Source organism: Crocuta crocuta, unplaced genomic scaffold (genome assembly GCF_008692635.1).
Source record: "Crocuta crocuta isolate KB4526 unplaced genomic scaffold, BGI_CrCroc_1.0 scaffold862, whole genome shotgun sequence".
Taxonomy (NCBI): Eukaryota; Metazoa; Chordata; class Mammalia; order Carnivora; family Hyaenidae; genus Crocuta; species Crocuta crocuta.
Window position 1 is genome coordinate 386,520 of NW_027529584.1, and position 17,291 is coordinate 403,810.

The window sequence follows — 17,291 nt, forward strand, 5'->3', positions numbered from 1 at the left end:
GGCATCTGTTTCTGGGCGGGATCAGCTGCTCCCAAACCAGAGAGAACGACGCCCTCTCGGGTCTGTCAGCTGGGATTCTCCCCAGCTGCCTGTCGCAGGGACCTGAGCTTGGCAGCATAAACTCCCGGGGACAGTGTTGCTCTCATGCAGGAAGATGTGCGCAGCTTGGGGCAGAGGCAGCTGCGGACACGGACCAGGGCCCGGGCTCTGCTCCCCTCCAGGGCCAACATGCTGGGGCCGTGACGCGTCACCTCCACGACAGGGTGGCTGCTCCGTCCCTGAGCGTCGCTTCTTCACTGGAGGTGGAAGAGAAGGAACAGACAAAGCCTTTCTCAGGAAGTGTGTTTTCCCGAAGGGTCACTGTCCCCCAGAGATTCCTGCTCAGCATCATGCGGTGTCTCCACTGTGGGCCCGGCAGGGAGGAGACTGCACCCCCAGGCTATTCACACGGGTGTGGCCCGCAGGGAGCCGGCGGCCGGCCACAGCTGAGGCCTCGGAGCTGGGGACAGACGGGAGACTGTCGGGCAAAGGCGTCGTTCCAGGGGACAGCTTGGTGCTGGAGATTTCTGCCTTACTGTCGCCTTCGTTCTTTCTTGATCGTGGGGGCGCTGGGGGCACGCTGCCTGGGGTCAAGTCCTAAAAGGAAGGTGCAGGTGGACTGCAGTCTACGCGGAGGCTCTGAGAGAGAGGACGCATCCTCACCGTTTCCAGCTCCTTGGCTCGCGGGCCCCTCCTCCACCAAAGCCGGAAGAGCGTCTTCAAAGTCTCCCTTTTCTGATGCCCACGCTCCCGCCTCCACGCGGTCAGGACCCTTGTGACCCGCTGGTCCACCTGGACTGTCAGGGACAAGGCCTGGGCACTCAGTCACCTCTGCGAAGTCCCTTCTGCGTGTTAGGTTCTGGGGACCCGGGTGTGGACATCTGTGTGGGGTCATCACCCAGCTTGCCGCAGTCTCCAGTCACCCCTTTTGCCCACCTCCCCTCCCCCCAGCAGACCCTCTTCCCTTCCTTTGCAAGACCAGAGCAACGCCCTCAATCGTTCTGGTAAGCGTAGAGGAGACACTCTGCTCAGTGTGTCCGAGAAATACCAGTCCTGGCGTGAGATGAGGTGTATTACAGAACAAATGCCAACAACTTCTAGAACCTTCTAGTCATCCAGACATCCCTTGCAACTTCTTCCTCAGCCATTTCAACTTTCCTTCAAAGCACTGACCTCGAGACCGACACAACTCGTTTCCCCCAATGTTACCGCTTTCTCTCCTGTTACTGCCGTGACCGCGCGGTTTCTAGGTACCAAGCGCAGCATTCCGGCTCCACGTGGGGCGAGTGGGGTTTGCGGGAAGCCCCGGCCCTCGCACGCCTGCCCGACCTCCACCCGCGGCCTCCCAGCGGGAGAGCGGGTCTGGTGACCGCCAGCGGGCTCCAGGCGCACGGCTGGACTGTGACTGTCCCCAGGTTGGGGACCGTCCATTGTCGCCCAGAGTGCTGCTCAGCGCCCCTCAGGGTGTGATTCCCGACTGCCCGCGCTCTCGCTCCACACACGGAGCCTGAAACCCACCTCGGCTTCGGGACAAAGCAAAGGTGCTTCTCAGAAACGCCTTGCCCGTGTGGACTTTGAACCCTCATTCCGTGTTTCTACTGTGGGGACGTTGTGTTCATCATGGATTTAATCCACCAGAGTCCCCGCAGGGCGCGGTCGGCACCTCGGAGGTGGGGGCGGAGGAGAGGGAGGGCGGCTCACAGAGGTGCGGCTGGCGGGAGCGGGAGGCAGCGCCAGCCCGGTGGGCGAGCAGCCCAGGGCGAGAGCGCGAGGAGAGGCTCCTCAAGTGCAGGCTGCAGGTAGGGGACACTGTCGCGTCCCCACGACCACCGAGGTGCTGATTCGCTAGGGAGACTCTGGGACTCTGCGCACAGGCAGCTCATGGCTACGATTCGTCACAGCAAAGGATACAAAGCACCGTCAGCACAGGGAAAGCCCGTGAGCGAGACCCCGGGGTGGCCGGGCTCCAGCCTCCGGGAGCCACACGCGGCGAGCTCCGTTCTGGTGGCACCATGTCGTCACAGCACGCGCGAGCGTATGTCGCAGGAAGCCCAGCACAGATGCAGCGCCCAGGGTGTCTACGGGGCGGTCCCATCTGCCTGGCAGGTGGTCTGCAGGGACCCTGTGGTTTGCACAGGGTTGGACACAGGGAGGCCCTGCCATCAGTCAGGGATCGGTGCGGGTCCCCCTGCAACCAGATCCCTGGTCGTCGGCCTGGCCGCCAGGTCTGTTCCCAGGATGGCAGCCTCGGGGCCGCGGAGAGGACCACGGGTACGAACCACGCCTGCCGTGGCCGGCCCGTCTCTCCTGCAGCGCCCGAGCTCCTGCTGGCATCTGCTGGCCGCGCTTCATCAGGGAGCGGGCGAGCAGGGAGAGGGGCCCCCTGAGGCCCGGAGCTTGACGGGCTGTGTGGGTGGACGGCACACCTGGATGGCCCCGCAGAACTGATCTGCCCGGGAACACAGCCACTTGCATTTGACTGTCTTTCCCCAATGCCTTCCTCCGACTGCCAGGCAGTCTTCCAGGCTCTGGGGACAGAGAACTGGGTCAGAGGGACAAGTCCTGTCCAACTGGGACTTAGACTCTAACGAGGAGCCACCCCAGGGAAATGTGAACAGCTACGAAGGATCATTCCAGATAGCGAGACACACCGGTGAGAAACAGCATGGCGAGCAGTGGCGAGGGTGCCGGGGGAGACGAGTGGGAGGATTTCATTGTCTCAAGCGCGGTGGGAGGGCCTGTTTGAGGAGGTGGCATAGGTGATGAGGAGGAGCCAGACCCGCCACAATCTGGTGGGTGTGTGGGGGTGCATAGGTGCTTGCTGTGGCACAGGCAGCGCGTGCAAAGGGCCTGGGGTGGGCAGGCCTGAGTTTGGCTTGTTTGCAGGCCAAAGCCCGAGCACGTGAGTGTGGTGTAACGGGGCCTGAGGTAAGAATGGAGAGCTGGCGGGTCGGAGGCTGTGGAAACGTGCAGGCCGGGCCAGGAGTCTGGACCAGTTCTGATTTCCATGGCGGCCACAGGACGTCTCAATCAGAGAGAGGCAAGCCTTGATTTATAGCTGGGTGTGTGCTGGCTGGGGGGACCAGCCTTAGCGCACTGGATGAGCTAGAACACAGGACATGGCGGCTTTCACCAAGGCTCTGCCCCGGTGCTGGGGTTCAGGTGTGAGTTCTGCCTAGTTCCGATAGGCCACGACTTGTCCGCCTGGCGCACCTGAATTTTTCCCCCAGCTCACTGCCTGATGCTGCACGCTGTAGCAAACGGCACGAACACACTCCTGTGCATCAGACCTCCACGTGACCTCTTAATAACAGCTTCCCTGTGACCCCGCCACCCAGGAGTGCCAAGCGGGTGCCTTCCTTTCTTCTGGCGCCACGAAGATTGTCAGGTTAAACGCACATGCTGCACAGAGAGTGTCTGAAACAGGAAGGGCCTCTTTTAAAGCTGACAGATACGACCTCGTGGCAATCTGTCATCGAAGCCTTAATTCATGTTGTCACATCTGGGGACGAGGGAAAGAAATTAAAAGGCTGCACTTTGGTTCAACTGTGCCGCGTGACAAAAATTAACGGGGAATAAAGCAAGGTATCTTCCCTTGTCGGGGCATGTCCTTGCTGGTTTCCGAGAAGCCGTTAGAGACTGAGAGTAAGTGGTTCCCCCCGCCCAGTAAATTCAAAACTTGGTTCTCAGGGAGGCTGTGGTCTGAGAGTAGACGTGATTTCTGAGGCTCGTAGAGCACCCATCATCATAAAGCCCACACAGCCCTGTGGCCGTTTTTGTCTGCTTTTAAAACAAAAGTGGAATTTTCACACAAAAGAATTAGTATCCTGGACTACTTGGGTAAACGCTCTGTATCTGTTAGGGATGTCTGTTCAAAGGGACAGAAAATGGTTCAGATTGGTGTAAGCGGACAAAAGAAATTTATTGGCCTGTGTGACTGGAAAGGAAAATAGTAGCTTCAGGTACGGCTTGATCTAGGTGCTCAAATTATGGCATCAGGATCCTGCTCCTCCCTCTGCTTCTCTTGGGTCTCTGTCTTGTTGGCTCTGTTCTCAGATGGACTGTCCCTTCCTGGTGGCAAGTGGGGCTCCAGACCCACCCTTTTGTCCTCAACTTTTGCAGGTCCAAGGGACAAGAGGGAGTCTCTTTCCAGGCTTCCATATCAGTGTAGCATCTCATTCTCCACGGATGCAGCCGGGGTTCATGGCCCTTCCAACCAGTCACCATATCCAGGGGATGCGATTGCACTGATTGGCAGAGCCCGGGTCACATTCCCATTGCCCCCGAGCCAGGCACTGTCACTGTGGTGGGGAAGCAGCAGGAACGGGGATGTCGTGTGCTAATTCTTCAACCCTGGGCACCCGCGGTCACCGCGGCGGGACTGGACCCGCCACGAAGCCCGCGATCGGGATGAGGGAGGGGAAGACTCCCCGAAAAGATGGAGGAGGGAGCGGTAGATGGCAGCCGAGGACCAATGCCCCCGCAGATGTGGTGCGTGGCATAAACAGGCCCCCTCTCTCTCCCCCGCCACTCGCAGGTGAGGACCGAGCATGCCCGGCTCCACCACGTGCTCGCCACCGTGATCCGAGAGCGCGATTTGGCCGTGAAGGAGAGACAGCAGCTCCAAGCCAAGCTGGAGAACCTGGAACAGGCCCTACAGGTAGGACGGGCGCCTCTGCCTCCCTCGGGGCCGGCACGGGGCCGGGGCTCAGAGCCGAAGGCGGCTCAAGCCCCGTGTGCGGCTCTCGGGGCTGTGCGGACCCTTTTCACGGTATCAGACGCGATAAGAAACAAAGCTCAAGTGTTTCTGGAAGCGGCCCCGTGAAACCAATGATGCATTCGCGTTTCCTAGGAAGCTAAACACAGCCGAGCGGGGCACAGCAGGCGGGGGCTCCAGCCAGCGGACTCGAGCTTCCTCGCGTGCGGACCAGGGGCGTCTCCGCCGGTTTCTCAAACTTCATGAATTTTAAGCTGTTTCTCAGATGCTGAATGACCTTTGTCATAAAGAGAACAGCTAAGTCAGGAAAGGCTTCATCAGGGTGCGGGGGATGGGACAGTCCTCACGCATTTCTGAAGTACTGGGCGCCCTATCGGTGTCTAATGTGGGGGGCGTGATTTGTTACCGATGGTGCGGAGTGAGGCTGAATGAATTCTCATTGAAGAAAAATGTTGTAAAACATGAAAGAATATATTAGTCCTCGCCTGCAGGTCTGCAGTGTGGCACCTCCGTGGCCTGGATCCTCCGTGGTTCACATGCCACACTCGGTACCCACCACCCCCTCCCCCCCATCAAGAAGGGATTATAATTCCGTCTAGAGCCCCCGTCTGGGGAAGCTGTTGGATCTCCGAGGGAAGCAGATTGGTGGCTGGCAGGGACTGGGGTGAGGCGGGAAATGGGGAGCAGCTGCTTTTCCTTTGGAGTGATAGAATGTTCTGGAATTTGTGTGACGCTTACCCACCCTCGTGAATTTACTGAAACCCCTGCTCTAATGCTGTCCGAGGGGGAGCTTGATGGTGTGTGAGTTCTGTTTCAACTAAAGGCAGACATGGCCTGGGGCACCTGGGGCTCAGTTGGTTAAGTGTCTGACTCTGGGTTTCCACTCAGGTCATGAGCTGACAGTTCATGAGTTTGAGCCCCACATCAGGCTCTGTGCTGACAATGCAGAGCCTACTTGGGGTTCTCTCTCTGCCTCTCCCCTGCTCACACTCTCCCTCAAGATAAATAAACAAGCTTAAAAAAAAGAGATGGCCTGTTCACCGCTGGCCCCGACGGGGAACCGGCCACGTGTGGCTCTCCGCCCACCCACCTTGCCTTCCCCTGAGGACGGCCCGGGCTCACTCTGGCCTCCTGCCTCCCAGTGTGTCGTACATCGAGAGCATCACCCTAGGGAAATGAGGTCCGGCCGGGCAGTCATTCATTTCCACGGCGTGTGGACTACCGGCCGAGCTCTTTGAAGCCACAAAGCGTTGTCTGTCCCACCCTGGCTTAGGTGCCTGGGCAAGGGCGGCACTGGTGAATCCGGTGGCAGTGCTGAGCTGCGGTTCTCAGCGGGAGTGACTTTGCCGCCCAGGGACGCCTGGCGGTCTGGAGGCGTTGGTGACCGGCACGTCTGGGGAGGGGGCTGTGGGTGTCCAGCAGGCAGGGACCCCCACGACCACAGGGCAGGCGATCAGGTGGTGCGGAGGCAGAGCAACCCACCGCCAGTGGAACAGAGGCTGCGGCCCAGACATAGATGTGCCCTACGGCCCAGGGCGCCCGGCGTCCTCAGTCCAGGTGTGGACAGGGCGGTCCTTTCTGAAGGCTTTGTGGGGACTCTGTTCCATGGCTTTTCCGCCTCCTGCTCGCTGCGCACGACCCCAGCCTCCACGGGCGAGCTGGCGACGGGGCGTCCTGCCTCCTGTGTGCGTGGACCCTGCGGTCACACTGGGCCCACCTGCACAGTCTCCCCTCAGCACCCTTCATCACACCTGCAGGGTCCTCCTCTGTGGAGGTGACACGCTCCCCGGGCCCAGGGATTGGGGGGGTGGCCAGTGCCGGCCGGCCCGACCCTAGACGATTTTAGGAAGGTGAACAATAAGGCTGGTCCCCTCTGTGGGCAGAGGAGGCCTCCTTTGTAGCTTCAGGTGTGAGAGGTTCCCATGTGTCCAAACCTCTGTGTGTCCCTGCCTGCAGCAGGTGGACGGCCGTGGGGCTCCACCAGCGGCGTGGAGCCCACCACCCTTCCTGGCCTTGCACACGTGTACACATCTGGTTCAAGCCCCGGTTCTGTCCCTCGTCCCTGCGAACAGCCCTCTGTTTGGCTGCCCTGTCGTCAAGGGGCGGCCGCACCCGGGTGTCCTCTGCCCTTGGGGGGCAGGACCCCAGGTGAGGAGCTTGGGGACTGTGGGACAGGGAATCCCAGGGTCGAGGAGCTGTGGTCTGAGGGTGGAGTGTGGTGTTGGGACAGGCACATCCCCGTGAACCCACTGAACGGGGGCCTCGTTTCTAAGGGTGGTGCTGGGCAGGCAGCCCGAGCACAGTCAAGGTCACTGCCGTCTTGGTCAGCAGACATTAGGGCCTGTGAGGGGCCTCTGGGGAACCCGTGACAGCCGTGGAGGCTTGGTCTCCAGACCCCACTTCGCTGTTGCAACTGCTCCCACACGTGCACGTGGAGCCAGAACGGCAGGTTCAAATAGAGATCAGGTCTGGTGCGGCCTCCACGCGCCACTCACTTCCGGCAGCCTCGCCCCTGCACAGGGGAGGGGAGCACCCTCTCCTCTCTGGGCTCACGCCATCTGCCCCATGCTCCCAGGCTCGGTGCCTCCCCTGCTTGGCTGTGGGGCCCAGAGCACAGCCAGGCGCTTAGTATCCACCGCGCAAAAATCCCTCTCGGTTTGGTTGCACGAGTGAGTGAACCACCGCGGCCCAGAGACGGGGTGAAGGCCGCCGGGAGGGGCCAGGCCGCAAACCACCGCGGCTCCTGAGGGTTCAGCTCCTCGAGGGAAGCAGCAGCAGAAGAGATGGGGGGTCCGAGAGGAAGACGTGCAGGGTCGACGGGATGCTTCTGCTGCCGCCGAGGGAACGGGAACATCCGGACGTGACCCGCGTGTTTTCGGCATGGGCGTGACCGTGGCACGCAGGCAGACGGGGCGGTGGGGGTCCCGGGGCTCGCGGACAGACCCGGACAACTTTGCTGGTTTCAAAGATCCCCCCTCGAGCAGGGTGACTGCGGCATGGTTTGCAAACATCACTCAACTGCTACCGATGGATTCTGCTCTAACTCTGGTATTTTTGCCGTATTAATAGAAACACTTCAGAACTGGCCTCCCCTCCCCCCGCCCGGCATCGGAGCTCCTGGGCGCCGACGGACCCGGGGGAGGCATGGCGGGGCCCAGACGCCGCCGACGCCCAGCCCTGCGCTTGCCGCAGGCTTGAGGACCGCGGTGGCCTTCGTCTCCGGGCGTGGCCTGGTCTCTCGTTGCCGCGGATCTGAACTGGATGCCTCCCGGCTGACTCCCGTCAGCCGCCTCTGCGGGTTCGGGCGCAGCCTGGCCACGGCTCCGGGGCGCACACCCGTCGCTGGGCTTCGCTGACTTGCAGACAACAGATGACGTCCCTTCAGAACGTGCGAGCTTTCCGCGGAGCGCGGTGACCCTGCATTCGGGGCTGCTGTCTGAGCCAGCCCAGGGGGACGCTACGGACGCTGGCCAGGCCGCCCTCCCAAGCCGCCCGCGTAACCCGAACCATCAACGTTTAACCCGATTCAAATCCCTCCTGACTGTAAAAACTCGTAACGAACGCATTCACGATGTGTGTGTTTGCGAAGCGCCTTTCCGAGTCTCCGCGCAGGGTCCTCACTCGTCCTGACAGCAGCGTGCTCGTGCTCACGTGACCGCGGTGGGGGAGGGGAAGGAGGGCGGCTCGCAGGTGAGCGTGCGGACTGCGTCCCGGGCCGCGGTGGGGCCCGAGTGCCCTGGCAGCAGGGGTGTAAAGGGAAGTAGGCGTGATGACCCAGCTCTGACCCCAGGAGACGAGGGAGCCACATTCCCCGGGAGGTCCCGGCGGCCGAGGCCACACGGGGGCTGCTTGCTCGGGAAGCTCGTCAGGGGCGCAGAGCCCGGAGGAGGCCGCTTCCGGAGGCCGGAGCGGCTCCAGGGCGCGGCCCCGCGGCTCCTTCCCGGGGAGTTTTCTCCGAAAGCGGGGCCAGCGGCGGTGCTCCCTCAGGCCAGTCGTGCGCTGTTAGCAGGACACGGAACCGCCGCTGAGGGAGCCTGCGCAGGACGCACCCACGAAGAGTCCTTCACGGCGGGACTCGGAGACCAGTGCTGTTCCCGATCCGTTCCTGGTCCACGGGATCTGAAACCCCAGGCGACGGCGGAACTCGGGGCCTACGCATCGCGAGGCAGTGTAAACGGCGCCCCCTCCGTGCCTTCTCTGCGTGCCGGCGTGCCTCCCTGCGTGCTCACGTGTCTGCCCTGCGTGCCGCCCTGCGTGCCCACGTGTCCGCCCTGCGTGCCGGCGTGCCTCCCTGCGTGCCGCCCTGCGTGCCCACGTGTCTGCCCTTCGTTGTCACGTGTCCGCCCTGCGTGCCCACGTGTCTGCCTGCGTGCCTCCCTGCGTGCTCACGTGTCCGCCCTGCGTGTCCGCCCTGCATGCCCACGTGTCTGCCGTGCGAGCTCACGTGTCCGCGTCAGGGAAAAGGGATAGATTCACACCTCTCAGCAGCATCTGTGTGGACGAGGCACAGCGGATACTAAGCCCGCCAGACACGTGACAACTGGATCCTCCACGCATCCACGAGCGTGGACGGAGCACGGACCTCGTCCCACCGTCCGGGCCCCGGGGACGTGGCGGCCGCCGGCGTGTCGGCAGGTGGCGGTGCGTCTGCTTCCCATCGGTGAAGGGGGCCACGCGGGTGGCCGCGCTCGGACCCGGGGAGGGCGGCCTCTGCCAGGGGCGCGGGACAGAGCGAGGGGTGGCGGTTCTGGGTGATTTTTCGAGGTACACCCAGAATTTGCTGAGGGCCCGGATGGGGGACGTGACAGACACGGAGGTGACACGGACGATGCCCGGGGCTGGGCCGTGAATTTTCACGGTTATGCAGAAGCGGCGATGGGGGTCGGGGTCCGGTCGCCTTGTGGTGGAGCTGGGGGGCCCTGTGACCGTGGGACTCGTGCGGAAGAACCCTTGTCCGCACCCTGAGGACCACCCAGCTGAGGCGGAAGCGGGTCACTCGGGTTCGGGTGTGACGCCGGGAAGGCAGTGCTGGTGTCACGTGACCACCCGCTGGGCCCCGCCGCTGGGCCCCTTTACCTCGTACCTGACACCGTCGTCCGAGCCCCGGAAGCACGGGCGGCGGAGGGAGAGGGACAGGAAGCCCCTTCGCGTGACGCTGGCGCCGCGTCCTCATGGCCCCGCCGCCTGCGGTGTGCACGTGGCGCCCCGAAGTTGCGTCTTCCGTTTCCAGACATCACCGGTGTCCCGGCCGCCTGAACGCTGGAATTCGTGTGGCCGAAGACGCCCGTGCCTGTGCCCCGACAGTCTGTGGCCGGTTCCGTACACCAGTCCCTGGCTCGCCGCCCGCCCACAGGCCCGTCCGCTGTGCCAGGCCTCGAACACCCGGAGAAACATGACCCATGTGCTGACTGGAAGAGGAAACGGGTCTCCGGGGGCCTCGGATGCTTCCAAGGTCTCCTGAAGTCGCCCTGCTGAAAACCCAACGGGACCCACACCTAAGGACACACGTGTTCATGCAGCGGTATTTAATGAGCACCTAATATGCCAAACACTCCTGGTGCTGGAGAAAAGGGCCCCAAGTCCACACCCTCGGTTCAGGCCAAGTTTATAAAGAAGCTAACGATGCGTCAGGCAGGAAGAACTACGAGGGCTAAAGACACAAATCCTCTGTTGTTTGCGGTGGGGAGGCCTCGCCGACTGTGTGAAGTGGCAGGGAGTGTGCAGAGCAGGTGCAAAGGCTAAGACGGGGGTGGTGCCTGACGCGTCTGAGGAACGATGAGGAGCTTGAGTTGCAGAAACCGGAAGCAGATGAGGTGAGGGAGATGGGGAGGGGCCAGGAAAGTTCAGGTCTACAAGGCCGAGCCACACTGGCCTCCTAGTGCTTCTCCGGGCATGTTCCATCCACCCCAGGGCCTTTGCACTTGGCCGTGCCTGCTGTCTGATGGCTTTTGTCCCGATCACCCACAAGGGGACAGTGAGTGCCATGTGGGAAGCTTCCCTCTCTTTTCTGCTATCAGTAGATGCCTGGTGCCCACGCAGGCATAGAGAAGCCACATGACAAACGTGGTCTGAGAGAGACAGGCACAGGATATTCTTTTTTTATAATTGAAAAATTTTTTAAATGTTTATTTTTGAGAGACAGCATGAGTGGGGGAGGGGCAGAGAAAGAGGGAGGCACAGGATCTGAAGCAGGATCCAGGCTCTGAGCTGTCAGCACAGCGAGATGCAGAGCTAGAACCCACGCACTGTGAGATCATGACCTGTGCTGAAGTCGGACACTTAATGGACTGAGCCCCCAGGTGCCCCGAGGCACCGGATGTTCTTAAGTCGGTCCAGTGGAACTAGTCGCTTCCAAGCAACCTGCTCGCAGTACTGACAGCGTGAGGCCCTCAGCTTTACAGAGCCCTTCAGCTGTGCCCTCCCTGCATTATCCCCTAGAGCCCATTCTGCACACGGCGGCCACAGCCACGTTGGCAAAATAAAACAATTGCTGCTTACACTAAGCAATTGCATCTTGTTGCACAGAGATTAAAATCTGACCGCTTACTATAGGATCCCATGGTCTGCCCCCATCTAGTCGTTTACTCCTCCTCCTACCTGGACCCCGTTCTCCCTGTGCCTACCCATGCTGGCCTTCTTTCTGGAACATGTGACACTTGTTCCCCCCCCCCCCAGGACTTTTGCACTTACTGTTCAGAATGCTCTTTGCCTCAGCACTTTGTTTCTGTCTTGGTCGCACGTCACTTTCTTGGTGATACCTCTCCCGACCCTCTTATCCACAGGAGCCCCCACCTGCCTGTCACCACCATGTTGCCTGATTTCATTCTGTTCAAAGCACCCCAGCTCGTTTGTTTTGTTTACTTGTGTGTCGTTGGCTCTCTCTCCCAAAGGCACCATCCTTGAGAGAGACGGTTTCCGTGCCTAGGATAGAATCCGGCACACGGTGGGCACTCAGCTCAGGAAATGGCAATCGGTCACGTAGATCAGCGAATGAGTGAACGCAGTGTGAGTGAGAGACGGGTGGCTGACCGGGTGGGTTATCGCCCCGTTGCCGACACCNTCGTCTGGGGGGATTGCTTCTCTGGGTTTGCAGGTGCTCTGCAAACACGTGGCCGGAAATCAAGCACAGTCAGTGTCTTTCTGGCGCAGACCAAAACGCTTCAGCGTTCGCGGCCCCCGCCTGTGCAGGTGGCCGGGTGGCTGTCTGACATGGATGCCTGCACCGAGCTCCGCACCTGTGCCCGGTGGCCCTGGCAGGTGTCTGACCTGGTGACAAAATAGAGTAAACCAGCGTCTTTCCTCCAGCTTCTGAGACTCGAGGATTCCGCAAGAAAGCGTGTGCCACGTGGACGTCCCGCTGCCTGATGGTCACGGCATTCTAGACCCTGAGTGTCCCACTGGCCCCCGTGGGAAGGAAGAGCCACCTGTGACTCTTGGTCACGCGTCCGGCCGAGCACAGCTTCCTCCGTCTTCTCTGTTGTCTTGTTCAGGGCCTGGGAGGTGGTTCTGGTTGTCAGAACAGAGACGTCCATCTGTAGTTAGGACGAGAGCCCTGGCCGGGATAGTGGCCTGTCCTGGGGAGAGCGCAACACGGACACCACTGAGGAGCCACGAAGCAGGGAGGGAGCAGTGGGCACGGCCACGGGCCCTTCCCGGCCCGTCGGCAGTTGCTGTGGGCGGGGCCACAGCCATGGAGGGAAATTGCAGGACAGCATGGTGGGGTGTGCAGTGTCCTCCCACGATCTCGTCCCCACGATCACGTCCGCTCAGAGCCGGGGAGCGTGACCGTGCCCGGGCAGAGGGCTCTGCGGGTGGAACCCAGCAAGGCGAGACCACAGGGGGGTGGGCACAGCTTACCCGAGCCTGCTGTCTAGAGAAGGGATTTGGAGACACGGGCGTGGGGAGCAGACTGGGGGGGGGTAGGGGCACAGACGGCAGTGATGGGGCCAAGGATCGCCACGGGCCGGTGGCCCGAGGCAGGGGAACCCTGGCCCTGCGCCCCGGGGGAGCCCGGGCCTGCCCACGGCTGATCCAGCAAGACTGCGGAGCGAGGCTGGGTTTTATCCCTCTCTTAAAATCATGGCTTAGTCGAGGCCATCCTGCTCGCTCCCTCTTGGTCCCACAACCTGCCCGTGGCAGGTTCCGGGTGAGGCTGGTTAGTCTCCCTTCCAGCGACCTGGCCGGAACGCACAGCGCCCTGCACCAAGGCTGGAAGTTTGACCCAGGTGTGTGAAAACGTTTCTGATTAATTAAACTCCGCGCATTATAGTTTGATTCAAAGGAAAAAGCATTGGGGACCAGATTTTGTTTTCCTAATCAACAGATTAGTCCATTTAAATATAGTTAATCTACGGCTCACTTTGTTAGCGAACAGCTGATTATCTGGGATTAAAAAATGATTCTCGGAATCACAACTAATCTTCCTTATCTGCGTCTCCTTCCCCGTGCCCCTCCCGTTTCCTCGCACCTGCAAATGGACACTGTCCCCGACCTGCTGCCCTTATCAGCTGTCATGAACTTTTTGTGGCTCATTTTCTAAGTTCTGAAACTCAGCTCAAGTTCAGTAACAGCCTCCGGGGTTTTCTGCAAGATGAGAATAATGTTCAGGGCTCCGTCTGCAGCAAAACCCTGCATGGACCAGATCTAGACAGCGATAGCGTTATCTAGATGTTCAGGCGCTAGCCAGAAACCGGAAATTTCCTGCTCGGGAAGCTTCCCTATCTGCCCCCGTCTCCGTGGGGAGAGACTTCAGGAGGCTGAGCGCTCGTGGGCTGGTGGCGTGGACACACACGTCCCGTTCCGCACCAGCCAGGGGGTACTTCCGATCAACATGTAGTCCGTGAAAACTGAGTCAGGTCCACACCTAGTGGCCAAAACGTGTATTCTAGTGAGGGCTCCAACTTTGTGTACGCTGGACTGTGGCGGGGGAGTGCCTCGTCTGCTCCAGATCTGCCCGTTTCCCTCACCTCTCACCCCCCTGCCCGTGCACCCCTGCACCATAGAGATGCACACCAGGCCGGCTCCTGCCTCTGAGCTTTCCCTGAAACTTTGCTTGACTGGCTCTTTGTCGTCGCATGGGTCTCGGCCAAATGTCCCCTCCCTCACCAGCTTGTGGAGACTCTCTGCTACCTCGTCCTCCCCTTGCACACCCCCCTGCCTCTCCCCCATCCTGTATCGGTCCCTGGAACCCTGATTTCTGATTTCTTTGCTAGATCGCCTGTTAATTTCCTGCATCTCCTCCACCAGAGAACGGAAGCTTCACGAGAACAAAAATGTTTGCTTTGCTCATTGTCCTGTTGCAGCCCTCCAGGCACCTGGCCCAGGAGGAGTGTTCGTTCTGTAATTACGTTTGCATAAGTGAAAGCACGTGTCCAGGAGGTAAACTGTGTCTCAGCTGGAGCCCACAGTCCCTGGAACAAGCCCAGCCTCGTTACTCCCCCGCTTCCCCGCCCACCCAGCTGCTGCTGCACCCGGAAGCACGCAGCCCCTTCTCCCTCATCCTGACCATCCGACCCATGGCCGCAGTCAGACCAGCCGTCCTTTACCCTGGCACTTGCTTCGATTCTTTCTGCCACAGGACTGTTGCACACGCCATTCCCTCTGCATAGAATGCCTTGCTCTTCATCCCCTCCACTCATGGGTCACCTCCCCAGGGCTCACGTATCCGTGAGGTAAGACTCATCACTGAGTGCCTCCCCGTGGTTTTTGGTGAGTGTGGATGTAATCGTGCCGAAGACACCCCTACGTAAGGAGGGAAAGTGAGGATACTGAGCTGTGGTGTTTCTGCGCTCTGCCTGGGGAGGTGCATAATCGTGCTGAGGAGATTACTTAAACGTAAACGTGGGCATTGAGTCCTTGGAGCAGCCACTAAAAGTTCTGTAAAAATGTGTAGCCAGACTCTCAGTAGACACGTTAAAATAAAATGCTAGAAACCATCGGGACAATCCACAAGAAGACCGGGAGAGGAGACAGGATAGCGAAAAGGACAGAAGAAATGGAAAATATCATAAAATGACACACTTAAAACACACCAATTATCACATGAAACCTAATTCTGGGAAGGTCACCTTGAATCTGATATTTCATCTGGTCCTCGCAACAGCCTTGGGAAGGTGGGCATTTTTCTCCACTTGATAAACAAGCACGTGGGGGCCCAGGAAGGCCCCTTCACCATCGCCCCGCGAGGGCGGTCTGGCCCACTGTAGCCTCCGCCTGGCCGCACCGGGCCCGCTGGGCAGCAGGAGAAGGGGTCTGAGTTGCTCTGCTCCTGTTGAGGGCCCCTGTCCCTGTGTCTCTGCCTCCTCTGGGGTCACGTGGGGAACGAGGGCCAGCCCACGGGACTCAGGACGAATCGGGAGTCAGGGAGGTGCCCCGATTTTGCCCAGGGGGCTCCCTCACTTCTTCACGTTCTGCAGCATGAGACACAGAGCTACTCTGAGTCGTATCTCAGCTTCCAGAAGGCACGTGGCTCTGTTTCCACGTGCTAATTCTCGTCGTGAATGACTCTGACTTGCGTGGATGGGACAGGAAGTCACAGGACACGGAGCACAAACAGCTTGAAGTGCCTCTCCCTTGTGTCTGAGACATGAGGTCAGTCGATGCTGCTGTTCTTCCCGCCAGACGTGGCGTGGAAGGACAGCGTGTGCGCAGAGGCCCCCTGATTGTCAGTGTGCGTCCTGGAGCCTGCGGATGCAGCTGGAAACGCGTCGCAGGTAACTCTTGTTGAGGGAAATTTGTTTCTCCTTCATTTCTTTGCCCGGGCAGCCCCAAAGCAGAAGACAAGCCCGCCTTTGATCTGACACTGAGGGAATAAGGGGGCCAGCTCCACGCGCCCCTGCTGTCTCGTGTCGGGCCTCGGCTGAGAAGGCAGCCGCATCCGGCTATAAATATCGCCGTTTTAAAAATAAATCCCGCCACAGACAGAGCAGTCTAGACAGGCGTTGCCTGCTGTGGGGCATAATCCTCGTACTTTTCAGATGTGAAACGCTCCGGTGGAATGGGCCAATTGTCCTTGCTGTGGGGAGGCTGCGTGCGAAAGGAAGTGAAGCCAAATATTGGGAATTTGGTGGCATTTTGTCTTCGGGTGAAAGCAGGGGTTTCCAGACTCTCTGTGAGGACTCGTGGCCCCTGGCGCTTCCAGGGACAGCCGGGATCATGTCGGCCTCAGGAAATTAGAGGAATGCTGACGGGAATGGTCTCCTGGGAGAAGTGCACATGTTTTTCGTGGCCTGTCAGCGTCAGAGACCGTGCACGCAAAGCTCTCTCTCGGCATCTCTCACAGGGATCCTGCTGCACGTCGGCACATCCCACAAGCACGAGGGGTCCTGGGGGGAAGCCGCGTGCACAGCGGGGAGCTGAGCTCCCAGGGTTCAGATTCTTGCTTGGTCATTTCCTTGCTGGGCAACATTGGGCAGGTTGCTTAACCTCTCTGGGCCTCAGTTTCTTTCTCTGTAAGAGAGTAAAGATATTGCCTGCTTCCTAGGTGGTTGTGAAGACTCTGTGGGTCATGGGTATGAACTACTTAGCTCAGCAATCCTTCCGGAATTTGTGCTTTGCTGAGGGTGAGGATGCCGAATCTGGGTGCTGTGATGATGTCACCAAGAGTAGTGTCTCTCCATCTTTTATTGCTGCGAGAAGGTGAAGTGTGATGGGGCCTGGGGCACTCTGCGACATGCACAGGTGCATGTGTGAATACTTAGGAGGAAAGCAGGCCATTGGGCAGAGGGAACGCCCTAATCGAAGTCAGGGAGGCAGAAATAACCTTGAAGTTGGGACGTGAAAGCTGGCCACCATGGGGCACTCGGCGGCCTGCCTGGGGGCTGATCGACAAGCCTGAACCCTGAGGGAAACGGGGAAGGCTGCGCTAAGGTCAAAGCCGTTCATCCAGCACTCGTCTGCGGAGTCTTCGTAAAAACTGGGAAGAGAAGGTGACGTGTCTGCTTCCCGTTTATGTCATTTCTAAAACGTCAAGTATTGAGTTGTTGGGCGACGTCAGAAGTGAAATGGGAACGCGCTTGTGCCTGACCCATTCATTTCTAGCCTTTGAGAAAGTGAGAATTACGCAGAATTAGGATGGTGCGAAGCAGATGAGGGCCCCGTGCAGAACCCGCAGAGGCTCGTGTGGAGCAGCGTGAGTGTGCGTGTCGGGTACGAGGCGGTGCTGGTGACGCCTGTGAAGTAGGTGGGTGCCTGTGGTACGGACAGTGATGACGGAGGCCATGAGTGGTGCGGACGGGGGTGGGTGTGTGTGTGGATGGCCCTAGGGAGGGGCTTCTGCGTGACCTTGGATTCCACAGGCTGCATGCCAGCAGCCAGCAGCGCAGCACTACGGGGCCCTGGGGGGTGTCACCTGACCCAGGCGGGTCCTCCAGAGTCGTGGCCCTCAGCCCCAGGGGCAGGAGAGAAGACAGAGTAAGCATACACATCCAGTCCCCACGGGCGGAGGGAAGTGCTTCGAGGGAAGGAAGGGCCAGCCGTGTGGCGACACAGGCGCTAGCATCTCAGGCACTGGGAAGGGTGCACTCTGCGAGGTGTG

The 17,291-nt window shown here is 60.0% G+C and overlaps 1 protein-coding gene across 1 annotated transcript in view; it reads left to right on the plus strand.

Annotated features, from left to right (window-relative positions):
- RIMBP2 (RIMS binding protein 2) overlaps positions 1–17,291 on the plus strand; it is a 93,820-nt gene that overhangs the window by 4,140 nt on the left and 72,389 nt on the right. Inside the window, exon 2 of the mRNA XM_077761720.1 lies at positions 4,577–4,699. The gene's annotated coding sequence lies outside the window, so the exon portion shown is untranslated. The remainder of the gene's footprint in view (positions 1–4,576; positions 4,700–17,291) is intronic.